Source organism: Podarcis pityusensis (assembly GCF_964106645.2).
Source record: "Podarcis pityusensis genome assembly, chromosome: 1".
Classification (NCBI taxonomy): Eukaryota; Metazoa; Chordata; class Lepidosauria; order Squamata; family Lacertidae; genus Podarcis; species Podarcis pityusensis.
In genome coordinates this window covers 42346706-42371308 of record NC_138028.1, presented here as the reverse complement: position 1 = coordinate 42371308, position 24603 = coordinate 42346706, and the positions used below count along the sequence as shown (strand labels likewise).

At 44.3% G+C, this 24603-nt stretch overlaps 1 protein-coding gene and 1 long non-coding RNA gene across 17 annotated transcripts in view; one reads left to right on the top strand and one right to left on the bottom strand.

Moving 5' to 3' along the window:
- Nucleotides 1-21225, bottom strand: part of LOC308472215 (serine/threonine-protein kinase PAK 6-like) — a 50445-nt gene extending 29220 nt beyond the window's left edge. For 2 of the 11 annotated variants that reach the window (XM_080996872.1, XM_080996865.1), the window contains exons 1-2: nucleotides 8853-9058; nucleotides 8207-8268 (exon numbers count right to left, since the gene is read on the bottom strand). The gene's annotated coding sequence lies outside the window, so the exon portion shown is untranslated. Of the gene's footprint in view, nucleotides 1-2675; nucleotides 2776-2820; nucleotides 2984-8206; nucleotides 8269-8852; nucleotides 9059-20520 lie in introns of those variants that run through there. The other 9 variants (XM_080996873.1, XM_080996866.1, XM_080996864.1 and 6 more) reach the window with 8 other exon arrangements.
- LOC308472748 lies at nucleotides 13-24087 on the top strand. 6 transcript variants are annotated; one of them, XR_013983702.1, is made up of 4 exons: nucleotides 3306-3935; nucleotides 4023-4098; nucleotides 16133-16279; nucleotides 21643-24087. It is a non-coding gene; the product is annotated as an uncharacterized lncRNA (long non-coding RNA). The 6 variants fall into 6 exon arrangements; XR_013983704.1 differs by lacking the exons at nucleotides 3306-3935; nucleotides 21643-24087 and adding an exon at nucleotides 13-147 and having other exon boundaries at nucleotides 16133-16685; XR_013983706.1 differs by lacking the exons at nucleotides 3306-3935; nucleotides 21643-24087 and adding an exon at nucleotides 1003-1109 and having other exon boundaries at nucleotides 16133-16684.
- The last annotated feature ends 516 nt before the right edge of the window (nucleotides 24088-24603 follow it).

Genomic DNA, 24603 nt, shown 5'->3' with positions numbered 1-24603 from the left:
GAGAGTATTTGTCACTCACTCTGACTCCACTCACCATTCCATCACACACAAACACACCTGCTGTCACTCATTCGTCTGTTAACACTTCTCCTTTCAAATAACTGCCTCAATTTGGTGCTTCATGACAACAAACGGAGGACGATTTTGGTATAAATAGCAATATGCATTTTGGATATGCTCACTGCTTATTACTCCCATCAGCAGGGGTGTCATCTTGAATAAAATATTGGGAAGGGGGCTAGTAAGCCTCACTCCACATAACTGATCACATGCACACCATTTGAATCGCAATGCCCATCAACTGCCAGGGAGAGGGCTCAAATATTTTATTGCGGGGGCCAAAAGGACCTCGGCCCCTAGGAGTTGGCTCCTATGCCAATTAGTAAGAAACAAAAGGAAGATAGGAATAAAACTCAATAAGTGGGGGGTGTCAATGTTCTTAAAAAGATCACTGTAGTTCCCTCAGATATACTCCCAGTTAGTGAGGCAATCCATGAGGTAGAGATTGTTCCAAAAGAGTAATTTTGACTACTGTCAACAGCTTCTATTGGACTAAAGCTGGCAATTGGTTCATTGTGGGTGGGAAAGATTGAAGTGTTGACCCTCTAAACAAAAAAATTAGTGCCCACTCCTATGTCTAAAGATGATATATGCCTAGCAATGTTGCTGGTAGCAACAGAAAGATGCCAAGGCACCATGAAGCTTCCATCAATACAAATGAGCTACTAAATGAAAGTGAGTTAGCCAGGAGTCATAAGAAGAGTTCAGGAAGTTGTGCCCTTGATATTAAAGAAGTGTCTCAGCTGTCAAGAGAGTATGAGTAATACCTATCATTATCTTGACAAATAGTCTGATGTAGGAAGTAATGAGATTGTCATCTAAAACATTGTCATCTACACCATTGTCCCCAAAGTCCAGTCAGCTGTGGTCCCCCAAGCTATTTTCAATATAGCCTTAATTGTAAAAAAAAACAAAAAAACCACCACCTCCTATAACCTTGGGCACCGAAAGCAGAGTGGCAAGCCAACCAAATGTGCCCTTCAACATCCAACAGAAAGCTCCACCTCAGCACAAAATAAGAAGAACAAACAACATAATTAACAGACTCAGTAATTTTGTGATCTTGCTACTTTAGACTTTGCTCTTCCTTTTTCTCCTCACTGGTTATTCCCTTGGAGCCACTCCCATACCAAGGGCCTGTGCACAGAAGGTGAAATGAACCACACTAATGCCACCTTAGCGTGGGAAATTGTGTGACATCTAGTCAAGTCACAGTCAGCCTTTTTGCCACGTTATGATTTCCCAACAGCTTGCAAATGTCTCTTGCGTGACACATTCAAGGCAGCCCACAGACATGAGACTAACAGTACTACCCCTATGCATATTTACTCAGAAGTCCAATGAGTCAAAAGAGCCTTACTCCCAGGTAAGTGGGTATAACATTGCAATCTCAATGGCTCTGGATTCCAGCAATAGCGACCATTGCTAGAATCTAATGGTCACTATGGCCAGAACACAGGAAGTTGCCTTATACTGAGCCCAGACCATTGGACCATTTAGCTCAGTATTTTCAACACGGGTTGGCAGCAGCTCCACTGTGAGAGCAGAATGCTGGCCCAGATGGGCCACTGGTCTGATCCAGCAAGACTCTTCTGATGTCTTATCTTACATTTGGCTCATCTACCTGCACTAGCCTAGTGAATTTCTATAACTTTCCCCTCAACTTGCTGCCATGCCTCATTCAAAACATGCATTTGAAACTTCCTTCATTCTCAAAACAAAAGATCAACCAGTGACCAACATGCTAATATTCCTCCAGGTTCCCTTCGGCTCCAACTAATTGTAAGGTTCTTTGGACCCTGGACCATTTATTTCTTCCTTCCCCACACCCCCAAAACAATGCTTCAGTAATTTCAGATGCTTTGAAAAGAAATGAACGAAGGAACCATGGCTGTGGTGAGCAGCTATTAGCAACAGCGTTCTTCTATGACTCAAAGTCTTCTTGAGTTATGGACTAAACACTTTTACACTGCAGTTGTGGTCTGGAACTCTTGGCCAGCTCTCAAGCCCACACCCACAAAGACTGCCAGAATCCAACCACAATTTTCCCCCAAAAAACACCCAAGGAAGGCAGTTACACCTGCAGATGCAACAGTTACCTGGCTCAGAGAGACACATGGGCACCTTCAATAGCAGACACATATTTGCTCACAAGTAGTGAGGATGTTGAAAACTGCATCCAATTTTGCATTCATAACACCTCGGGTTTCCTAGCAGCATTTGTGTTTTATTTCCACCAGCTATCTTAGACCACAGCCTCATACCAGACAGGTGGACATGGTTTAAAAGATCAGACTAGCAAGATTGCTGGGAGGGGGAGAGACCCACCATGCACAAAAACTGATTTTAAAGAGAGAGAGAAATATCCTCCTGTTTCAGTTTTAATAACCTGCTTACATTTTGCTGAAGCCACACTGTTCTCGTGCATTACAGTTCTGCTTCCAGCACTCCTGGAGCGTATTTGCATTTCTCTCCCCCCCCCCCCATTTAATATTAAAAAAATTATACAAAAAGCCTAAATCAAACACTTTTTGAGCTGGTAGAAAAAGAACACACAAGAGCAATTTTAATTCACAACTGGATTTGGACCTGGTAAGTAAATGTAAAATGCATACCTGAGGCTTAAGCAATTAGAGAAGGTCCCTTTTTGACATACAGCCTGTACTTCCAAGACACTGACATTTCAGTAACATGCTAGTCTTTAGTCTCTGCTGCCCCCCCCCCCAGACCTATCCCCCCCATCCCCCGTTTAGTGCTCACATCTGTACTGAGAGAACAGCTACCAGCGGAAAGAATCAGTCCCTGCCATAAAGGAAAAGGCGCTCGAGACTGAGATTCTCTCCACGATCCATCCCTGCTGCCCGGGAGCCACGTCAAGATTTTTTCAACTCCGGATATAGCTTTTTCATAGATAATACAATCCCAAAGGCTGTCACATCTCCCAGTGACTGCGAGGAAAAGCACAGCCGGCAGATTCAGAGCAAGAGGGAGGAGGGACCAGCTGGGAAGGAGGGGCGAGGCAAGAGGGGAGGAAAAAAGGGGGTCAGGCACTGTCAGGGAGAGGGGAGAGGGGAGTGGGGAGAGGGAGAAGGAAAGGGTCGGGGGCTGGGAGTGGGTGGCCCGGGAAATGGTCAGCCTGCCAGAAGAGATGCCGAGCTACTCGCTCTTGGCACGGGCTCGCTGTGCATGTTAATAGCGGGGATCTAGCGTCACGTTCGCGCTAGCCCCCTGGCCGCACGGTGCGTTTGTGAGCTGTGTGAGAGCAGACCCGTGGAAAAGAATGGGCGTGACTAACAGCTTTGTTCATTTCAATGGGTCTACTCTGAGCAGGGCGATCATCAGATAACGCCCCTGAGCGGGGTTCACCTAATGGAGCCCATCAGCTTCATTAGGGATTCTGCTTGCGTAAGGGGGCTTTCTCTGCCCCCCCCCCCGCATCCCCCCCCAAAAAAAATTGGCCGGGGGGCGGGGTGTCAGGAAAACCCCAGAGCTGGATGCCAGAAGAGAGGGGCGGATTGTTCCATCTGGCAAACTGAAATGCTTGCATCAGAGGCCTAGTTTCTCCCCTCCCCAGGCTTATTAACTTTTCCTCTCTCTTTTTTTCTCCCTCCCCTCCTTCTGTTGTCATTCCTGCTACTGAAATTTTCTTTGTAAGTTCTATGGGGCAGGGATCTCCCCCTCTCTTTGCTTATGTTGATCTCTAAAGCCATAGGTGCAGTAACCAGTGGCTTTTTTGTGACCTCTTTGCTTTCACTTCCTGCCCTACAACTGCCCATGGCAGCCATTTTGTGCTGGCACCCACAGAATTTTTGACCAAGATATGAGTACTGGCATTTCTTTCTTTTTTTTACTACTATAACAAAAAGGCACTGGAGGTAACTGTTGTTGTTGTTGTTGTTGTTATTTATCATTTCTTCTTTTGACAATACTTTTAATTATTTGTTCTAATTTCTTTGTTACAGGCCGAAGAACAAGCATAGTAATAACACCAATCTGAAGGCAGCAGGTGTGAAGAATTAGGAACAAGCTAGATATGAGGTGAGGTTAAATGCATCTCCCACCCCGCCAGTGTGGGGTGGGGCAGGTCAGCATCCAAATTGCATCAGCTGAGAGAGGGGAGCTGATAACTAATAAGATCCCATCAGCTGTGGAGAGGGAATTTAACCCTTCTTCCCCTTTTGTGTTCCTGGAGGATGAACTATCCTCTCAAACTAGTATTTGTGTTGGGAGGAAATCCCACACTGCCACCAATGGAGTGTTTGCCCTCAAAGCAAATACAAGCATCATACGTGAGATTTTCCTCGACTGCTGCAGAGGAAGAAAGGGTTACATTTCCTCTCTGTGCCAGCCTTGATCTCATTAATTTCCAGCTCTCCCCAATGAATACAGTTTGCTTTTTAAAAAAACAACAACAGAACCTCACATGTTAGATGCAAAGTCAAATTTAAGTCGTGTACTTTTGTTCCTTAGTATATATTTAGGGGGAACAGAAGAAAACTTAAGACTTGCGCCAAATGAAAAAAGGTCCCATCTACTCATTACTGGAGAGATTACTTTCCTCTGGTTGCTAATTATTCAGCAGAAATGATTTCAGATATTTCCCTTGATCCTCATAGCTATAGAGATGCTCCAGATTTCCAGCTATTAAGACCAACATCTCATTAGAAGGCTGATGAATGTTATTGTATTACTGTGCAGCCAGAGCTGCTATACAGAAAGCAGGAAATTCTCCTGTACACCTGTATTTGTATACCCAATACATTGGTACCTCGGGTTACAGATGCTTCAGGTTACAGACTCCGCTAACCCAGAAATAGTACCTTGGGTTAAGAACTTTGCTTCAGGATGAGAACAGAAATCGTGCGGCGGCAGCAGTGGGAGGCCCCATTAGCTAAAGTGGTACCTCAGGTTAAGAACAGTTTCAGGTTAAGAACGGACCTCCAGAACGAATTAAGTTCTTAACCCGAGGTACCACTGTATATTACACTATACCCAGCCTTGCAGACACACAGAAACCATTCGGTATTATCATTATTTATACCTAAACACAGATGTTTGTAGCACCTGGCAGACAAGCAAAAATGTTGGGCCCTTTCCCAAAGGGGTGTCATAATGTAAATCAGATTTTACCTTGCAATCTAAGATTGGGAGGTGGGGAGGCAGGGAAGATGGAAGCCATGGTTTGGCATTCGAAGGGAGGTTCCTACAGTACATGTGGAGGCAGCTGGGATGACTGAATTCCTTAGTCCAGAGCTGGGGGACCTTGTAGCCCTCCAGAGATGTTCTGAACTACAGTTCCTATCGCCCCGACCAATGGCTGGATATTATGATCCGCAGGACTGCAGGTACCCCATCTCTGCCTTACTCCATTGAAGAGCCAGGATGTTGTACATTTCTTTTGCCTCCTTACTGGGGGAAAAATTCTTTCAGCCACCTCCGTCACAATGTACAGTCATTTTTTGTTCGTATGTTGCATTTTATGGCTTTCTCCCCAATAACGACGCTCTGCTCCTGGCATTTTAAAGATGCCAATGGCACTGCAAACTGATGATGGAATGCTCTAAATCCTTTTGTGGACACAGATTACCATTCCATTAGAAACAAGCTTAAGAGGGAGACAGAGAGTGAGTGAGAAAGAAAAACTATTTGCTATATTGCTGGGTGTATTTGGGGACAAATGAGAAAGAAACTGCAAGAGTGCAGTGTCTTGTGAAAAATTATACCAAGAGGGCTGAAAGGGTAAAAAATATATATATAAATGAAAGCCAAAACTGCATTGTTGTTGTTTTGTTCTTTTCTCATTTTTAAATGAATGGCATCTGATGGCTAAAGGGTATGTTGGCTCTTAATAATATGAATGGCAAATTCCATTTAGTGAGCCTGTGTGTTTCTGTAGATAAAATCTTAGGGTGTGGACAAATGAAATGATTGGAATATTCTGAAAGTGACCTCTCTGAATGTGGCCTTGCTGTGATCTAGGGATGGGCAACCTCTCCCAAGCTCACCTCAGCTTGCCTTGGAATAGAGCCGAGTTGGAACTTTCAGGAATAACTGTTTGCTTTGGGAAGGTGGTGGTGGAGGAACCATAGAATTGCAGAGTTGGAATGGAACCCATGGTTCAGCCAGTTCTGCTCCTTGAAATGCAGAAATCACTGCTAAAGCTTCCAGTGAAGGAGTCTATCAGTCCAACTGTCCAGCAGCTTTTACCACCAGAAAGTTCTTGCTAAAGTTTAGTCAGAATCTGCTTTCTTTGAATCCATTGGTTCAGGTCCTACCCTCTAGAACAGTAGAAAGCAAGCTTGCTCCATCTTCCATATGACAGCCCTTCAGATTTTGAAGATGGCTATCATATCACCTCTCAGTCTCCTGTTCTCCAGGCTAGACATCCCTAACTCCCTCTTCTAACATCCTTCTTAAATTGTGATGCCCAGAACTCGACTCGGTACTCCAGGTGTGGTCTGACCAAGGCAGAATAGAGTGGTACTACTACTTCCATTGATCTGGACACAATACTTATGTTTATGCAGCCTAAAATAGCATTAGCTTTCTTTTTGCTGCATCACACTGTTAATCATGCTAAACCTGTGGTCAACTAAGACCCCTAGGCAGGGGACGTTCCTGGGTTTGAACCTGTGACTTTTTGCATACAACCCCATGTGCTGTATCCCTGAGCCATTGCTCTTTCCCCCAAAGCTTTAGCCCCACAGTTTCCCTCAGTTCCACAGGACTGATGGCAAGTATAACTGCTCCTATCAGTTTTGGAGAGGCCCATGGCTGCTCTTAAATACTGGCAGAACAAATTACAGATCTCACATGTTGCGTGTAGTTAGAATGGGCAACACACAGAAGCAGAATGCAGAGAAGCCTTGAACTGGTACAGATGTAATCCAGCAAACTGTTTGCCAATATGTCTTACAGTATATTTTACAACCAGCCATTGCTAATGATTGCCAATCTCCTACACATACAATGTACCAATTCAGCATTTGCACATAAAATTTCATCACTTAATGACTGCAAGTGATAATTTCCATGGGTGAAACGGCTATCATCAATGAAACAGTACACACAGAGCGAGCTTTCATGTCATCGCAAATCACCTGAAACACAATATCTTTTAACGGAGGCCATTATGTACATGCCTCTCACTAAATGCTTGGGGGGGGGTTACCCCTGGGTCCAACATTGTCACAGGAGACTCTGGTGGGCTTGGAGTGCCTATCTCCAGCTATACCTGGTTTGCCAACTATGGCCTCCTTTTGAATAGAGATGACTTGGCCACTGTACTCCATGCTTTCATAGCTTCCAGACTAGATTATTGCAATGTGCTATACATGGGGCTGCCCTGGAAGACAGCTCAGAAACTTCAGCTGGTCCAAAATGCAGCAGCCAGATTACTGGTTGGGGGTTCCATTTTGAATGTGTATAACCCCTGTGTTAACACAGCTGCGCTGGTCAGCAGTTCATTTCCAGGCCCAATTCAAAGTGTTCACATCGATGTATGAAGCCCTAAATGACTTAGGCCCCAAATATCTGAAAGACTGCTTCCTTCCCAACAGACCCTCTTAGGTGTTAAGATCAGCCCTCTTGGTAGTTCAACTGCCCTCCGAGGTCCAGGATGGGTGAAGCCGTTGATGTGTTTGCAGAACAGTGGAGCTTTTGTTTCGCCAGCTTTACACAGCGCTGGCCTTTCCATTAGGAGGTGGAGAGCGGCAGCAAGGTGCTGAAGGAAAGATCTCACCACTCATGCTAGCCTGCAATGTGCAATGGAGGATGCTATCATAAGAACATAAGGAGAAGATGCTATCATAAGAACATAATGGCCCATCTAGGCCAGCATCCTGTTCTCACATGCCTGTGTGAGACCTGCAAACCGGGCATGAGCGTAACAGTGCTCTGCCTACATGCGATTTCCAGCAATTGGTATTCAGCAAAATGTCTTGGGCCAACTCCTATGGACAACCTTTCCCCCCAAAACACATACACAACAATTGCACCTCTCTGACCCTTTGCATCAGACCTTATCTTATGTGTATGGCAGCGAGAGGTACACAGCACACACAAAATAGGTCCTACATTTTAAATGCCTGTCTCCTTATCCTGCTCAACTTTCCCAGCTCCATGACATTTAGAAGTTTTCACTCACCAGGTGAACAGTCCGCTGTCTCTTCTCTGTTCGGCCTCAAATCAGGCTAAATCCTTAATACCCTGGCAAAGAAGAATACACAGCAGTCAGCAAATGTTACCAAACAATTCTCATGTGGGACAAGTAATTATATACACACAGACACCACAACATGTGGCAATTACCTTTGGATCACGGGAGATGTGGGTTGGCATCTCCTCTAAAATCATACAAAAGAGTTTCAACCATGTTTTGTCAATTTTCCTTGATAGTTTAAAATTGAATCTGGATTGCGCACGATTCCAGGAGATATGGCAAGTGTATGCCAGGCATATAGGCAGGGGCTTTCTTAGTAAATTTCAAATAGGTAGGTGGGTGTGGGATTCCCCCCCCCCCCAGGCAGAAGGTCCTCGGAAGACAGATGATTATGTCTTGCATACATAGAGGCAGCAGGCAGACACGTTTCTTGCATGCTGACTGATTTCAGAAGCATCAGTTGGGGCATCTTTTAACCCCTTCCCCTCTCCTTGTCAGTTTCATCCATGCAATTTTCCTTCCACGTATTCTGACAGTTTACAGAGTCGGCCCCCACCCCCAATCCTACCCCACCCACCAGACAGACACCACATCCCCACCCCACCCCCGTAAACGGCGTCAACAGATATACTTGCAGGTCCACCTCCCACAGGTCTTGAAAATGACAGGGTGCGAAAGGAGATCAGGGTGCATCAGGAATGATGCTGGTGAGGACTGTTCCAAGGGAGAAGGAATAAAAGACTGCTAGCAAACTCTACTTCTGCCATTGAGCAAAGCTGATTGGTGGATGGTTGTTGCCGGGTTACAGGAGTGAAGATGGAGTAAAGGCCTTCCCAAAGGAGTTCAGCTTTCAGTTTTCTTCCCCCCACCCACCCAAGAATAATCCCTGAAGGGGGAGAAGCTGCAGAAGCCGTGCAAACTGCTCCCCGTACAAGCACATCAACGCTCGGCATATTCCTCCTTAGCACTCTGTTGTTTTTTCTTTTATCTCTTTTTCTTTTATCTCTGCGTACGAAGAGTTAATCCTCAGCAGCAAAGCAACTGGAAAGCGAAGATGTTAGTTGAAACTGACAAATCCAGTCCTCCGTAAGCAGCCAGCAAATAGGATGTGAGAGCAGCAATCAGAAGTCAGTCTCATAAATAAGCAAACCTGGTCGTGCTGCTCCCCAGCAGGAGGAAGGCTCCTTTACTCCAGGGCTGCCGCTGCCACCTGAGAGCAAAGTAGGAACTCAAGTTCACGCAGAGTTCCTTGCTGACGCTCCAAAAGAAAACTTAGGAGAGAATGACAGAAGGGGAGCAGAAGAGTGGAGGAGAAGGGGGCGGAGGCCTGCCTGGCGTGTTTGTGCAGGGCTCCCGTTCACCTAGCGAGGAGTTTGACTTCGGGGCGTGGCCCTGCAAGCACACAGGAGCGCGTTGCAAAGGCATGGATTTGAATTTTAACGAACTGGATAATGCTGACATTGGGATTTGCAGGGCATGAGTTTTCCACTCCAGTGTCCACATCAGGGTTTGCAGCCAAAGTGACAGGTTGAGAATCCCCGGCTAAGGTGGTGAGATTTCATACCCTCCAACATTACTCTGATGAAAATAGGGACAGCCTATTCAGTAATAATAATAATAATAATAATAATAATAATAATAATACAGTGGTACCTCGGGTTAAGTACTTAATTCGTTCCGGAGGTCCGTTCTTAACCTGAAACTGTTCTTAACCTGAAGCACCCCCTTATCTAATGGGGCCTCCTGCTGCTGCCATGCCACCGGAGCACAATTTCTGTTCTCATCCTGAAGTAAAGTTCTTAACCCGAGGTACTATTTCTGGGTTAGTGGAGTCTGCAACCTGAAGCTTATGTCACCTGAAGCGTATGTAACCCGAGGTATAATAATAATAATAATAATAATAATAACAATACAGTGGTACCTCGGGTTAAGAACTTAATTCATTCTGGAGGACTGTTCTTAACCTGAAACTGTTCTTAACCTGAAGCACCACTTTAGCTAATGGGGCTTCCCACTGCTGCCGCCGCACGATTTCTGTTCTCATCCTGAAGCAAAGTTCTTAACCCGAGGTACTATTTTTGGGTTAGCGGAGTCTGTAACCTGAGTTACCACTTTAATAATAATTACTATTTATACCCTGCCCATCTGACTAGGTTGCCCCAGCCACCCTGGGTGGCTTCCAACATACATAAAAACATAATAAAACATTAAGCATTTTTTTTAAAAAAACAAAACACCTTCCCTATACAGGACAGCCTTCAGATGGCTCGGGGGTTGGATAACGCCTCCAACATTTCTCTGACGAAAATAGGGATGTCCTAAGGAAAAACAGGACATTCTGGGATCAAATCAGAAACCAGGAAGGTTTATGTAAATCCAGGACTGTCCCTGAAAAAAAGGGACACTTGGAGTGTCTGAGATTTGTGAGTGGGTACTCTGATGTGGTTGCACACCCAGTGGTGCCATTGGGGAGAGCTGGGGGGCAGATGTCTGGGAACCCGCTACACAGCAGAATAAGCAGGAGGGCTCCCTAGGGCAACAGGGCTGGCTAATTGTACTTTGAAGCCATTCACATTGCCGTCGAAAGAGAGACTCTTTCCCCACCCATCACCCGCTGCATGGCAGGTACGTTCAGGATCCAAAATCCCTGCACTGCTGTGCACAGACCTTCTTAGCTGACTGACCTACTAAAACTTTGCTGAGATCATTAGCTCTTCTCTCTCCCAATCCCCAGAGCCTCAGGGCCTCCGAGCCTTCGCTATCCCTAATGAATCTTGACATTTCTTCACCATGTCACCCAGCTTGCAAATTTCGAGACCAGCCCTGAATTTCGTAGCTATTGCCTAGCAGAAGCAGTCTTGCTTGTTGATATAAATATATATTAGGAGGAGGAATAATAATTAATGCCTTGCAAATCCACACAACACACGATCTGGTTTAAATGATCTGAGAGTCTCTTGAGAGTCTGTGTAGGCTCCTAGAAATGTGCCCAGCCCCCCAGCCCCAGCAAGCCAAGTACACGGAAGATACTGGAAATGCGCCTGAAGTGAGATAAAAGTTCAGAGTTCACGTCATCCAAAGCCATCGGCAAATAAGAGAGGCTTGGTTTATTTGCAAGGATCTAATGCAAACAATGGACACTGCACACAAAAGCACTTGGGTCCAAAGACCTCAGATAGAACACCTCAGGGTACACATAGTATCTTGTCTATTGATCTAAGGTCTCACAAGAACAGCACATGCACTCTGCTCAGTTAACTCCATCCAGCTTTTTAAGAAAATGGAGATTCATGCTTTTCGGCCTCGTTTTTAGGAAAGTACAGGACAACTTGGCTTCTTTCCAGACGCTGCTCTTTACCAAGTGTCCTTGGGAAAGTCACTTGAGCCCATCTGCCTCTGTACAAACTATTCAGTGCACAAATATTCAGGCCCTTAGTACACTAACATGAAGCATGAGCCATATGGAGCTGGGAAGATGCTGATGATACTGGTGATATTGATGCTTTAAAAAGACCAGTGTTAATCTAACCTCCATGTAAGCTTTCTGCAAGCCAATCAGGATGAATGCTTAAATAAACAGGTTATCTAGAGGCACCCAGGGATGAGGCTCAAGTTGCACTGCATTTTATTTATGCATTTATTAAAAATACAGATTTCCAATACTAATTCAGTTCTGCAAGTATAATTTTTAATTGGTGCTTTGCAGTAGTTATGCACATAAAACTGGGCCATGGAAAGGACTCAATAAGCTGGCCTGGATTTGTTAGGCCACTGTAAGTTAAAGTAACCCTCAAAAATTAGGCTTCCAGGAGCACACGTAAGCACAAAATTGCTGCAAGAAGTCAATTTACAGTAGAGAGAATGGCTGTGCCAACTTTGGTATTCTTGTCTTTACAGAGCAGCCTTCCATATTATTATCTATTGTCTGTACTGCAATACTCACAGAGATCACTATCAAAATAATGGCTACGTGTTCTGTCATCACTCTTAAAAGCTTGACTGTGGGGGGGGGGTTGGGGGGGTAACAAAAGGCATCCTCATTCCACATCTCTGGCATGGGGAAACCTGACTTTCATTTACGTGGCTGCCAGTGAGAGATGTTAGTGTTCAGGATTGTCACTGAAGGAATGTGACAATATACAGAAGAGCAAAATACTTAAGACAAAATTGCTTAAGGACCTAACCACACTAGAAAACCTTGCAAGAAAATGACTGCACATAAAGCATTTAGTGTCCTGTTTTTGGCAAGGCATTGAAACAGAAGCTATCCCATGATTTACAGTAGTAACTATCCAAACATTTGAGCAATGTTTTCTGTAGATAATATTGTCCAAGTTTGGTCAAAGGCCAATTCTATACTCTCTTTCAACATGTTGCTAAAATAAATAAGCCATGCAGGTTGTTGAATAAGCAGAGAGCAACTCCCATCGCAGGAGCGTTCCAATTTGTGTAATCCCATTTCCCACTGAATCCGGTATCAACAATTTCCTTCCAGTTATTATTGGCTTGAGATTTCACTTTGAAAGTCAACAATGTTAGGGGTGCCTGGAGAACATATCTGGGTGCAGGAGTGCCAACTTGGCCCCACTACTGCGGGTGCCCGGGACCGTGGGTGCCATGCCGCGTGCATGGCCCTGGCAACGAAATTTGTGGGTGCCTGGCATCTTCATGGGGAGCTTTGTGGGTGCTTGGGCACCCAGGGCCCCAGGGAGTTGTCACCTAGGTCCGGGTGGCTCATATACCAAGTCCATATTGGTACCCTAAGTTGCCAGTCAAGCTGACCATTAGACAATTGTAGCATTGAGATGCTCACTGCCCCCCCCCCCAGAAGCCATGATGACGTGGGGCTCTGTGGTGTCCCAAAAGGAGAAAAATTTAAAAAATAAAGGAAGTATTTCCAGACGCCAGTAGTTGCCAACTTAGCATAGCAGATCATTTATGGATGAGACGTTAGTTGTCAGAACTGAGTTATCTTTATTATCATTGCATTTTAGACTACCCTAATCTTCACAACACACGATGTGGAAGCAAGTCCTATTGATCTCAGTGCTCCAAAATTCCAAGCAACATGTTTAAGAGTGGGTTTCAGCATTTAATTTCATACAAAATCCCATGAATTGGGATGTGTGTTGAACTTTAAAATGCAGGCAACTTATGCAGGAATGGTGAGGCAGGTTTGAGAGCGAACATGCATCCTTGGCATGGAAAACAGCTCCCTGATCTAGTATTTCACATGGTGATGTCTCATTACAAGTTATAAAGTTCAAAGTGCTTGTATTAACATATAAAGTCCTACGCAGCTTAATACCTTAATACTTACTAGCTTGCCTGCTCCCGATATAGCAGCCTATATACATTAAGATCAGGTGGCAACATCCTTTTAACTGCACCACGCTTACTGAGTGTGCTATTTGTGTGAGGGCATTCTTCATAGGGTATCCCAGTTACGCAATGCCAACCCTCACAGCTGCAGCCGCTGCTGACCATAATAGGTTTTATGCTTCTTTTGAAGATATTTCTATTTACTCAGGCATTTGGACGATTTATTGGGAAGCGATTTCACCTTCACTGAACTGGATTGTGACTTGATTTATATTTATTGTTTTTGTTTGTTTTAAGACTGCATGATGATGATGAAGTATTTGTGCTTTGGTGTTGTTCCCCTGTCTAAGATTTATTTTAATGAAAATAGGACCAAAAAATGCCATTAATAATAATAACATAGTAATAATAATTTATTATTTATACCCCACCCATCTTGTAAAATCATTGCAGGAGATCTTGGGGTCCTTACCAGGCCCCGATGGTGCAGGTGGTTCCGTTAAATTGTGAACAATCTGAAAGAATATCCTGCTGCTGTTTTCTGCAGATGCAATAGAGGCGGTGAAGAAGGTCCTCTTCACCATCGCTATCACCACTTGGTAGGCTCGACGCTGAGCTCTTACCTGTGTCCGGTCAAATTTAGAATGAGTTTTCCTCCACCGGCACTCTAGCCGTCTCAACGAGTGTTTCATTGCCCTCAGCTCTGAGGAAAACCACGGGGCTGTCCAGGCTCCATGCAGTCAGAGAGGGCGCTTCGGAGCCAGACAGTCGATAGCCCTGGTTAACTCCGCATTCCAGCGGGCCACCGGGGAATCAGCTGAAAGGCCATCAACATGGGATAAAACGTCCCCTACCACTCTCTGGAAATAAAAACTTAGAAAACTGTGTTCACATCATGGGTGAAGAACTTACTTCATTTTGCCTTAGAATATTACATCTGCTACAAAGGGGCATATTTCCCCATTTGAGCTCCCCCCCCTATGTATCTAGATATCTAGATACATAGATATCTAGAATTGTTAAGGAAGCCTGTGAATAGAGATTGCAGTAATATTGAATCTGTTAAGGTGCTATGTACCTAAGCCATATTTAGAGCAGACCTACTGAAATCAATGCACTTAAGCCTTCCCCAAGTATGACTATCGCTGAATAGCAACCTTAATTCATAACACTATAGGCTGTAATTTAGTGTGGGGCACAGATTAAATTACATGGAATTTGTACTTTCTGAATTGAAAAGAGAGCAATCAAAGCAAGAACCTGTCTCTTTTAAAGCATTCATGGGACATAATGAATACTAGAAGACTGTCAATAAGACAACACAGATGCTACTTAATGAGGCAGAATCTCTGGGGGAATCTTACTGAGCCTACAGTAATCAAGCTGCCATTATTAACTTATAAAAACACAGAGGCCTCTGCCTCTAATTCAACCTTAATAAAATCACCATAGCAGCCTCGAGGAATAAAATTGCTCAAAATATTTAGTTGATAATATAGATCACTAATTCCCAAAGGTTTGGGGTAAGTAAAAATAAAATGAAATTAAAAAACAAACATAAAACTATTCCATTAAAATTGCAATTAAGCTGCAAATTTAAAATCTCAGAAAATGTGAGCTCTTCTCTCCCCAACATGTTGGTTCAGACTCTCGGGCTTCAAAAGCCAGTCTTAATGAACAGAGTCTCCCAGGGTTCCGAACAAAGCTTAAGACTTGGGACATGCATTTCCAACACTGGTTGACATCTGGAAGAACAATTCACTACAGACAATTTTATCATCCCTTCATGTCAATTCAAAAACTGATACTTAAATGGAGATAAAAAGGTAAAGGTGAAGGGACCTCTGACCATTAGGTCCAGTCGTGACTGACTCTGGGGTTGCGGCGCTCATCAAATGTTGATCAAGGTGGCTGGGGCAAACTAGTCAGATGGGCAGGGTATAAATAGTAAAAATTATTATTATTATTATTATTATTATTATTATTAATGTCCCTATTTTCATCAGAGAAATTTTGGAGGGTATGTAAATGTGAGATGTGCAGGGAGCGGGCAGGTGGTACAACTACCAGCTTCTAGCAGATATAAGAAGTGGAACTAGGAATCTGCAAGTAATCTTCCAAACTATGCTAAAGGGACAGTTTCAAGCTCTGTACCTTCTTAGTCCCATGAAATCAATGGAATCCTCTGGTTGTTGGCTGCCTCTTAGCAAACGCCATCAAGTTTAGTAACAGTTGGTGGGCACTTGGGTGGCACAAGGAAGGAAACAGGCAGCTAAACCAAGCCTGCTGCCATCAGTTGTGCCATGCTATTGGCACTCTGTGCTGAAAAACAACCGCCTTCTTAATAGCAAGTTTAGATATAAGAAAAGCAACAAAGCAAAGCTCCAGAGCTCACAAATCTCACCAAGGGAGAAATCATGATCTCTCCACAAATTGCCGCAAAACTACAAGACACCCACTTTCCCAATTTACCTAATGTCTGAACTGCTTCTCAGCAAAGCAAGACTTTCTTTCAGGATGCTTTGTTCTAGTTCTACATCCTTAGAAGATGCCTGCTTTGATGTAAGGTTGCCAAATCTTCATCCACAGAGATTATCCCTGGCATTTTAAACCAGGGGTGGCGGACCTGTGAACCTCTAAATACTCTGGACTCCAGTGCCCATCAGCTCCAGCCAACATAGCCAGTGGTGAGGAATGATGGAAGTTAAGAGTCCAACGACATCTGGAAGGCTACAGGTGAGACATCCCAGAGCATGTCCTCCAGATAGACTACGGAGATTATTCTGCCCCACCTACTTTCCTCTCACATCTGCCATGTGTAAACAACAACAGCAACCTAGAATCCTGCTCATTACTACAAGGGGAATGTAAGCAAAGAGGCTGGCAGAGGAACAGGGGAGGGAGTACAGTATTAACATCCTCTCTTGGTGCTTTTGATTTTACTGAAATAGACCAAAGGATAAAAAGCTGTAAAATGAACCAAACATATAATTGTGGGGTTTTATTGGTGGTTTTTAAAATTATGTTATGTATTTTGTGTTTTCATTTTGTATTTTTATGTTGTAGACTGCCCTGTGGTCTTCAGATGAAGGGCAGTATAATAATAATAATAATAATAATAATAATAATAATAATAATAATTTCAAAATCAAGACTGCTACATTTAAATGATAGTGGCAGAGGGAGGAGATTGGCACTATTCTCAGATAGCAACTTCAACAAGAAATCCTACTTGGTCTTACTGCATGACTGAATATTGTTTAAAATAGAGACAGGGAACCCTCCAAATGTTGTTGGACCTCTCCAATTCACATCAGCCCCAGCCAGCACAGCCAAGGGCCAGGAAGAATGTTGCAGGATGTAGCTCAGCAACATCAGAAAGACCACCATTTCTTTGTTGCTGCATTAAAATTAGTGCTATCCTAGCAAGAGAGTAAGATGCGGGTGGCGCTGTGGGTTAAACCACAGAGCCTAGGGCTTGCAGATCAGAAGGTCGGTGGTTCGAATCCCCACAACGGGGTGAGCTCCCTTTGTTTGGTCCCAGCTCCTTCCCATCTAGCAGTTCGAAAGCAGGTCAAAATGCAAGTAGATAAATAGGTATCGCTCCGGCGGGAAGGTAAACGGCATTTCCATGCGCTGCTCTGGTTCGCCAGAAGTGACTTAGTCATGCTGGCCACATGACCCGGAAGCTGTACGCCGGCTCCCTCGGCCAAGAAAGCGAGATGAGCGCCACAACCCCAGAGTCGGCCACGACTGGACCTAATGGTCAGGGGTCCCTTTACCTTAGCAAGAGAGTCAGAGTTAGGGAGCATACCATAAACCCATCTCCATTCTCAGACTTTCCAATCTAACCAAGATAGAGCACAACACTGGGAATCAGCAGATTGTCCTAGAAAGACCTTTGGAATTACTTTAATATCTACCTGGACACCTGGTTATTATCCTGATTCTTCAGTTTGTGACAGCACTGCAGCATCAGTGACAGCCCTGCCTGCAAACTGAATGGTTCAGTAGGAAATGAAAGGAGATCAGCAGAGACCAGCTGAAATGTCTTTGCAAAATTCAGCCACTTCCACTTTGAACTGTATTTGAACTTAGCGCCATGAGAGTTCACTCTCTGATTCTTCCGCCAAGTAATCCACACACACCCCTATCCACCTCTCACACTGTTTGCGACATCTATGCAACTGTCTCTCACACATCCCCTTGAGAGGTCTTATTTGTGGCTGGTTCAAGAGGTGTTGCTAACAATTACTCACAGATACAAATGGCCTTTAATAACCTGCGCTCTAATTCCCTGGATTTCACCAGTATCTTTAGCAGAAAGCAGCAATCAATATTAATTAAGAGTACGTGGTTCTGGCCTGTCAAGCTGTTGCATCCCAAAGGAACATTAACGCTGTTCCTCTTAATTATCCCGCTCTCCCTAGATAGCAAAAATCTAGGTCCACAAAGTGAACCAAAGGAGAAAGCATGGAAATGGCTGGAATAAAGAACTGTGACCTTTGTAGTGAGACAGCCAAGTTGCAAAGAAGGACGCAGAGGGCTCCTCTACCTCGAATGGTTATAACCAAAATAGAAATTTCAACAGATGCTAATTTTTCTTCCATGTATGAAAAGCTCCAGCTTTCAACATTCCCTCTTCTATACAGCCCTGTTCTCCATTGCGCTGTTCACACTCCAGGTGTTACTGAAGTCCCATCACTCTGACCATTGACCACACTGTTCAGGCTGATGGGAACTGGAGTCCAACAGCCTCTGAAGGCCCAGAGGTTCCCCAGGCCTTATCACACCAACGCCCCCCTCTCCGCCTCTTGCCTTCCATTCCACACCATAGTTGTGGCACCCCCTCCAGCACCCCTTAGGTTCTTCACCCAGTGCACCCAAACTGGTCTTATTCCCCTAAATCGGTCTCTGCCAATGTGACTGCATTATTGCCATCTGAAGCAGCACTCTTGAGCTATAAAGCAAGACAGAAGAAACCTGGAACATTTCGGTATAAAAAGTCACAGGCTTTCAACGGGAAGGTACAGGCACTGTTTGAAAGTAGTAGAAGAAGAAGAGTTTGGATTTGATATCCCGCTTTATCACTACCCGAAGGAGTCCCAAAGCGGCTAACATTCTCCTTTCCTTTCCTCCCCCACAACAAACACTCTGTGAGGTGAGTGAGGCTGAGAGACTTCAGAGAAGTGTGACTGGCCCAAGGTCACCCAGCAGATGCATGTGGAGGAGCGGAGACGCGAACCCGGTTTCCCAGATTACGAATCTACTGCTCTTAACCACTACAACACACAGTTCGTCCCAAAACCTTTGCAGGGAAAAAGGTGCATGACCTGACCCTACATCCTCATGAATGCACAATAAAAAGGCCCCAGGTTGAGGAAGGCTTCTCAATACTAAAACTGTCAGACTTTTCAGATATTGCATATGACCCAACAAAGCAGGGCAATCCCAATCCCCAAACAGAGAGGTAAGTATTGTGCCCACCAAGTACGTACAGTGGCCTGTCACCATAGCCAAAGATTTGCGGAGAACAGAACCTAAATTGATGGGTGAAGGATCTCTCTCTGGCAGGATATAAATTATTCCGGACACTTCCACTGTGTGTCTCTGCACCTGCACTGAGCAGACCAGTTTCCCTACATCTAAGTAGATTTCACTTACGAGAGCACACACAGTTTACAGACTAGTCAGAGAGAGAAATGGAAAACATTTCTAAGCACCGGCATCTCAAAAGTATGTGCAGGGATCAAGCAAATGAAAGTGAGGGAGGGAAACAGCATGGAACATATCTATAATCTGTTCTGCCCAGACCAGTGAGCATGTCTGTTCTAACAGCCAGTGAATATATTAGCAGAAACAGAAGTTTAATGGAAGAACGATACAGAAATAAGAATTAATCTGGAACATATTCCTAGTTCTTCAAAAAAAAATCAACAAGAGTCTTGTGGCATCTCAAAGATTAACAAATGTTATTACAGCATAAGCCTTCATGGACTAGAGTTTGTCCACAAAAGCTTACACTATAATAACGTTTGTTAGCCTTTAAGGTGCCACAAGGTTCGTTGTTATCTTCGCTGCAACAATCTACCATGGCTATTGCTCTGGAAACCATTCCCAGTATTTTACTCTCTTAAAAAAATCATTTGAAGATGTTCTGATTAATTTCTTTTTAAAAATAAAAAACACCTCCCCTCCCCTCTGCTCAGACAAGTATATGCGGAGCATTCAAAAAATCCATTATTAAAAACCAACATTGTTTATACCCCTTAAACTCAAAATAATGGCTGTCAGTAACCTTGAATAATCTAGAGAGAGCTGCTTGTTTAGGCTACTGGTTTGGCGCTGTTGGAGGTTCCTAATCTCTTGTTCCTATTATATGGGATCAAACTGCAAAAGAACAGGAGCTATCCAGTTCTCAAGGACAACCATCTTAACCCCACATCTTAAGTACATAAAAGGAACCCATTAGCAGCTTAAAATTATTAGATTTTTTAAAAAAAGAAATAAAAGCAGAGCCCCGCTCCCTCCCCCAACACCCACAAACACCTTGATCTCCTATGGTGGTGTGTTCAGCTTACAGAATTTCAGGCTCAACAATTCTTATCTGTTTTCAGTATTCTTCAATAAAGTCCCTGACCCTTTGGATAAGGGATGTAAACCAATCGGATCCTGTCTGCTGTAGTTTGGCTATAGCTAAAGGCAGCCTTTCTAGGGTTAAAAGTCTTCCCTCCACTTGTTGGTGGTTTTAGGTTTGAAAAGATGGCTCCCATTGGCTGATTTAAATTGTTAAGTCTGAGAAGGGAGCGGCAGCTAATAGCGCAGACAGGTCTGGAACATGACAGCTTCCACTTTTCCCAGGCACACACCACCAACAACAACCCCCCCCCCCCACTTCTACATAAATACCCTTGTTACATGAAGGGGACCTTCACCCGGACCCTGCTCCTTTACTAGAAGTGGAACTGGGGTCTTACCTTGAAGATCGGCTCCTGCCCTGTGTGCTTCTGCTCTTCAGAAGATTCAGCTTAGTCCCTGCCCATCTCTGACTGCAGGCTGCTGCTTGTCTCAGGAGGAGGGAAACATCCCTCGCTTCAGGCAAAAATTCCCCACAATTCCATCTCTTGAGCTTCAGAAAGATTCTGGTTCAGCATTACACATGCACAGAAATACATCCTCCTCGCAGCTGCTTCCTCACCGACACTCTCCTTGTGCCAGCTTGCCAGCTGCTGTGAAGGAGCAGATATGAAAATGCCAAACGCCCCCCTTTGCCCAGGCAGGTGTTGAAAAAGCGGGACTCACAAGGAAGCCTCTTCCTTATACGCTTTGGAAAGAATCAGGCCAGAGGTACACTTCGGTTTTTGCTGCGATGACCGGCTCATACCCGACACACCTCATAAGCAATTTTTAAAAATCTTACTTAGGCATGATATTGCGGCAAATCAGAGAATTGTAGAGTTGGAAGGGACCCAAAGGGTCATCTAGTTCAAGCCTCTGCTGTGCAGGATCACAACTGAAGAATCCCTGACAGCTTGCCACCCAACCTCTGTTTAAAAACCTCCAATGAAGGCAAGTCCACGCCCCCGATTCCAGTTTTGAGCCAATCCTGTAATCTCAGCAGAGAGAAGATTGGATTATATCCTGAAAGAGAACTTGTATTCCAGGTTAAGATTTTTATTAAAGCTTTTCTTGATACAATAAGATACAGTGGTACCTCTGGTTACGTACTTAATTCGTCCGAGGTCCGTTCTTAACCTGAAACTGTTCTTAACCTGAGGTACCACTTTAGTTAATGGGGCCTCCCGCTGTCGCCGTGCCACCGCCACACGATTTCTGTTCTCATCCTGAAGCAAAATTCTTAACTCAAGGTATTATTTCTGGGTTAGCAGAGTCTGTAACCTGAAGCGTATCTAATCTGAAGTGTATGTAACCTGAGGTACCACTGTATATAAAACTGATGTAAATATTTTTTTTTAAGCTTCAGAAAGTTCAACTAGAATACAGAGTCCTCTCTTAAAGGTAGTTCATAACACTTACCACCCACAGAAGGTAGTAGTCCCTCCCATTTCTCACCTGGGATCTTTGCTTTCTCCTCCCAGCCTCTCACCCTGAACATGTGTTCTGGAAGCAAGACGAAAGAGACAGTTCGTGTTGTGCAGCTGCTGCTACTTTTACAACTGAATCTTGACAGGGCAAAGTTGGTGGTTTGCAGACCACCCTGAGTTGAAACAATAAGTACAATTCCTCCAGGTCTCCAAAACTGGAAACAAGAGGGTCATCAAATTTCAAACGTCAACAACATTGCAAAGGGATTGCTGCCATGAGCAAACAACCCGTGTGGCTTGTGACCCAAGATAAGAGGAAGGCTTATCACACCAAAATGTTCCTGTGCACTTTTCCATCTAGCAAGGGACAAAATCCTCCTGGGCAGGGACCCGTGTCACATCTGTATTGTCACTAAATAAATATGGTGATGATGATAGCAGTCAACTGTCACGTAGCTCTTTCACACCAGTTCTCAGCAAGGCTGTCTTCAGCATTTCCATATCTGAAGGAAAGCGTCTGGTGGCAATCCTCCCCTGCTCCTTTGACTGGCATACGCAGATTTTGAGATTAGAGACAGGGAAAAAATCACACCCCTCTTTGGAATCTCCTGCCTGAAGCAACTCCTTCAACTGGAGGTGGAGTCTCCTTCTTTGGAGGTCTTTAAGCAGAGGCTTGACAACCATATGTCAGGAGTGCTCTGATGGTGTTTCCTGCTTGGCAGGGGGTTGGACTCGATGGCCCTTGTGGTCTCTTCCAACTCTATGATTCTATGATTCTATGAACTTGTTTCATGGCAAAGCCTGCCCTGCAATTTTTAGATTGGCAGATGACCTCGAGGAGGAGTCTGCACCTCTGAGGCTGCATACCTTTAAGGTACATTCAAAGCACATTCTTTCCCTCAAGGAATTCTGGGCCCTGTACTTCACCCTTCACAGAGTTACAATCCTCAGCAACTCTTAGCAAAATTGTTATTTGGGGGATGTGCTTCAATTGTGCTTTATAGCTGTATAGTGTTTACACAGCTAATTCAAATTCAGATAACAAATCTAAAGGAGAAAGAAGAGTTTCGAAAGATAGCGCTTCTTATTTGGAGTCTGAGAAGCCAGCCACATCTCACACAGTCACAGCTGATGCTGCGATACATTTCAATTAAGAATATTTCTGTCATGGTATTGCTTTCCAACAAGATCCAAGTTCTCAGCAAGGCCCCAGGTAAAAAAGGAAACTAAAAAATAAAATAAAAGCCTTGCATCAGAATAATTTCCTCTCCCATTCAAGTTAAAACCAATAGAACTGCCAAAGAAGTATTTCCTTTTCCGGCCTCCTCCCCAGGTATATTTACAACAAAGACAGTTTAGCAATCTGTCAGACACCTTGTACTTTTCTGAAAGAAATTCAGAAGGGAAAACTGGGTTTTCCATTTGATAGCCTCACCTGTGTGCCCACAAGTACACATTCTCATGAGCAGTAAGAAACTATAAATAAGGCCCTATGCACATTGTACAGTGGTACCTCGGGTTACATGCGCTTCAGGTTACATACGCTTCAGGTTACAGACTCCGCTAACCCAGAAATAGTATCTCGGGTTAAGAACTTTGCTTCAGGGTGAGAACAGAAATCACACAGTGGCGGCGCGGTAGCAGCGGGAGGCCCCATTATCTAAAGTGGTGCTTTAGGTGTTTCAGGTTAAGAACGGACCTCCGGAACAAATTAAGTACCTAACCAGAGGTACCACTGTAATGTCTGCTGCTAAGCATGCAGTTAGACAAAACTTAGATAACAATTCTGTAAACATCAGCACTTCATAATAAGTTCAAGTAATGAAGAACTAAGTGCAAATTCTAAGAGAAGGACGCTGCCAGACATAAGCAACGTTGCTCATGAAATACTTTTACCCGGGCTAGCAAGCATGTCCTACATTTCTCTGAGTGGAACAGTACAGCACACTCATCCGGGTCTGAAGGGGGGATAAATGGCCAGTCCAAAACTTAAGAGATGAAGAAGTGCAGGAAGCGGAGCGAAAGAAATAACTCCTGAGTGACTCATCCTTGAGTCTTCTGCTTAGTCACCTGTACATCTTCTCTCCAGCTCACCAGAGTGAGCGCAGATGCCCTGCCAATGCCCACCCACTTCTTTGTTTTGACAAGGTTAGTTATTAAAAAGAGAGGGGGGAGAAACGAATAGGGCTTGAGAGATCGGGGAAAGATGAATTTAAAAAAGCTGCGATAATAGAAGCAACCTTTCCAGAGCTGACAGCAGCCCATTTTGCCAGAGCTCCTCCCACACCCCAAGCCCCCGCAGTTTTATTTCTCAATTAAATCATGAATCAACTCGTTCGCTTGAGAGCATTGCATTTCCTAAATGTTGCCTGGTAATTTTGACCTCGTAGGAAGTTGCTATGGGGAAGAGGATGATGTCATTCGCAGGAAAAGCACAGAATTTACACATACAACAGGAACAGAGCTATTTATAAAAGAGCCTACTTCTCCATTCCCCCCCCCTTCCCCGCCCTGAATCCCTGCACCTCTTTCAGTGCGGGTGTCGGGGGAAACGGGCAGGCAGAGGTTCTTGACAGCCATGTTTCAGAAATGAACTTTGCTAACCTGTCAAGAAATGCTCCAAGTCCCTGAAATGCTGTCAGGTTTCAGGCATAATTCATTCCATACAGCTGGCTTTTTAGCTCTTCTGCTCAGAGGTGATTTCCAGCGAATCCATAAATAGAGGTCAGGTGGTACTTGGCATACAGAGACCAGCAGAGCATTCAGAATTACTTATTTATTTGCCACCAGTTAAATCTCTGCTCCTTGGGAGTGGTATTCTCAAGGTGAAGTCTAGAGACCTTGGGTGCTTCAAGACTGTTGCTGTTTTCAGGTGGGATTCAATCACATTTGGGCAAATTCATGTTGCCCAGTTAAAGCTGATTTGGAGGTCTTGTACAACCAAGGCACTGCCCTAAAACTTCAGGGGGGTTTGATAAGGAAAGGGATGGGCAATGGAACGTGTCAGATAATTCA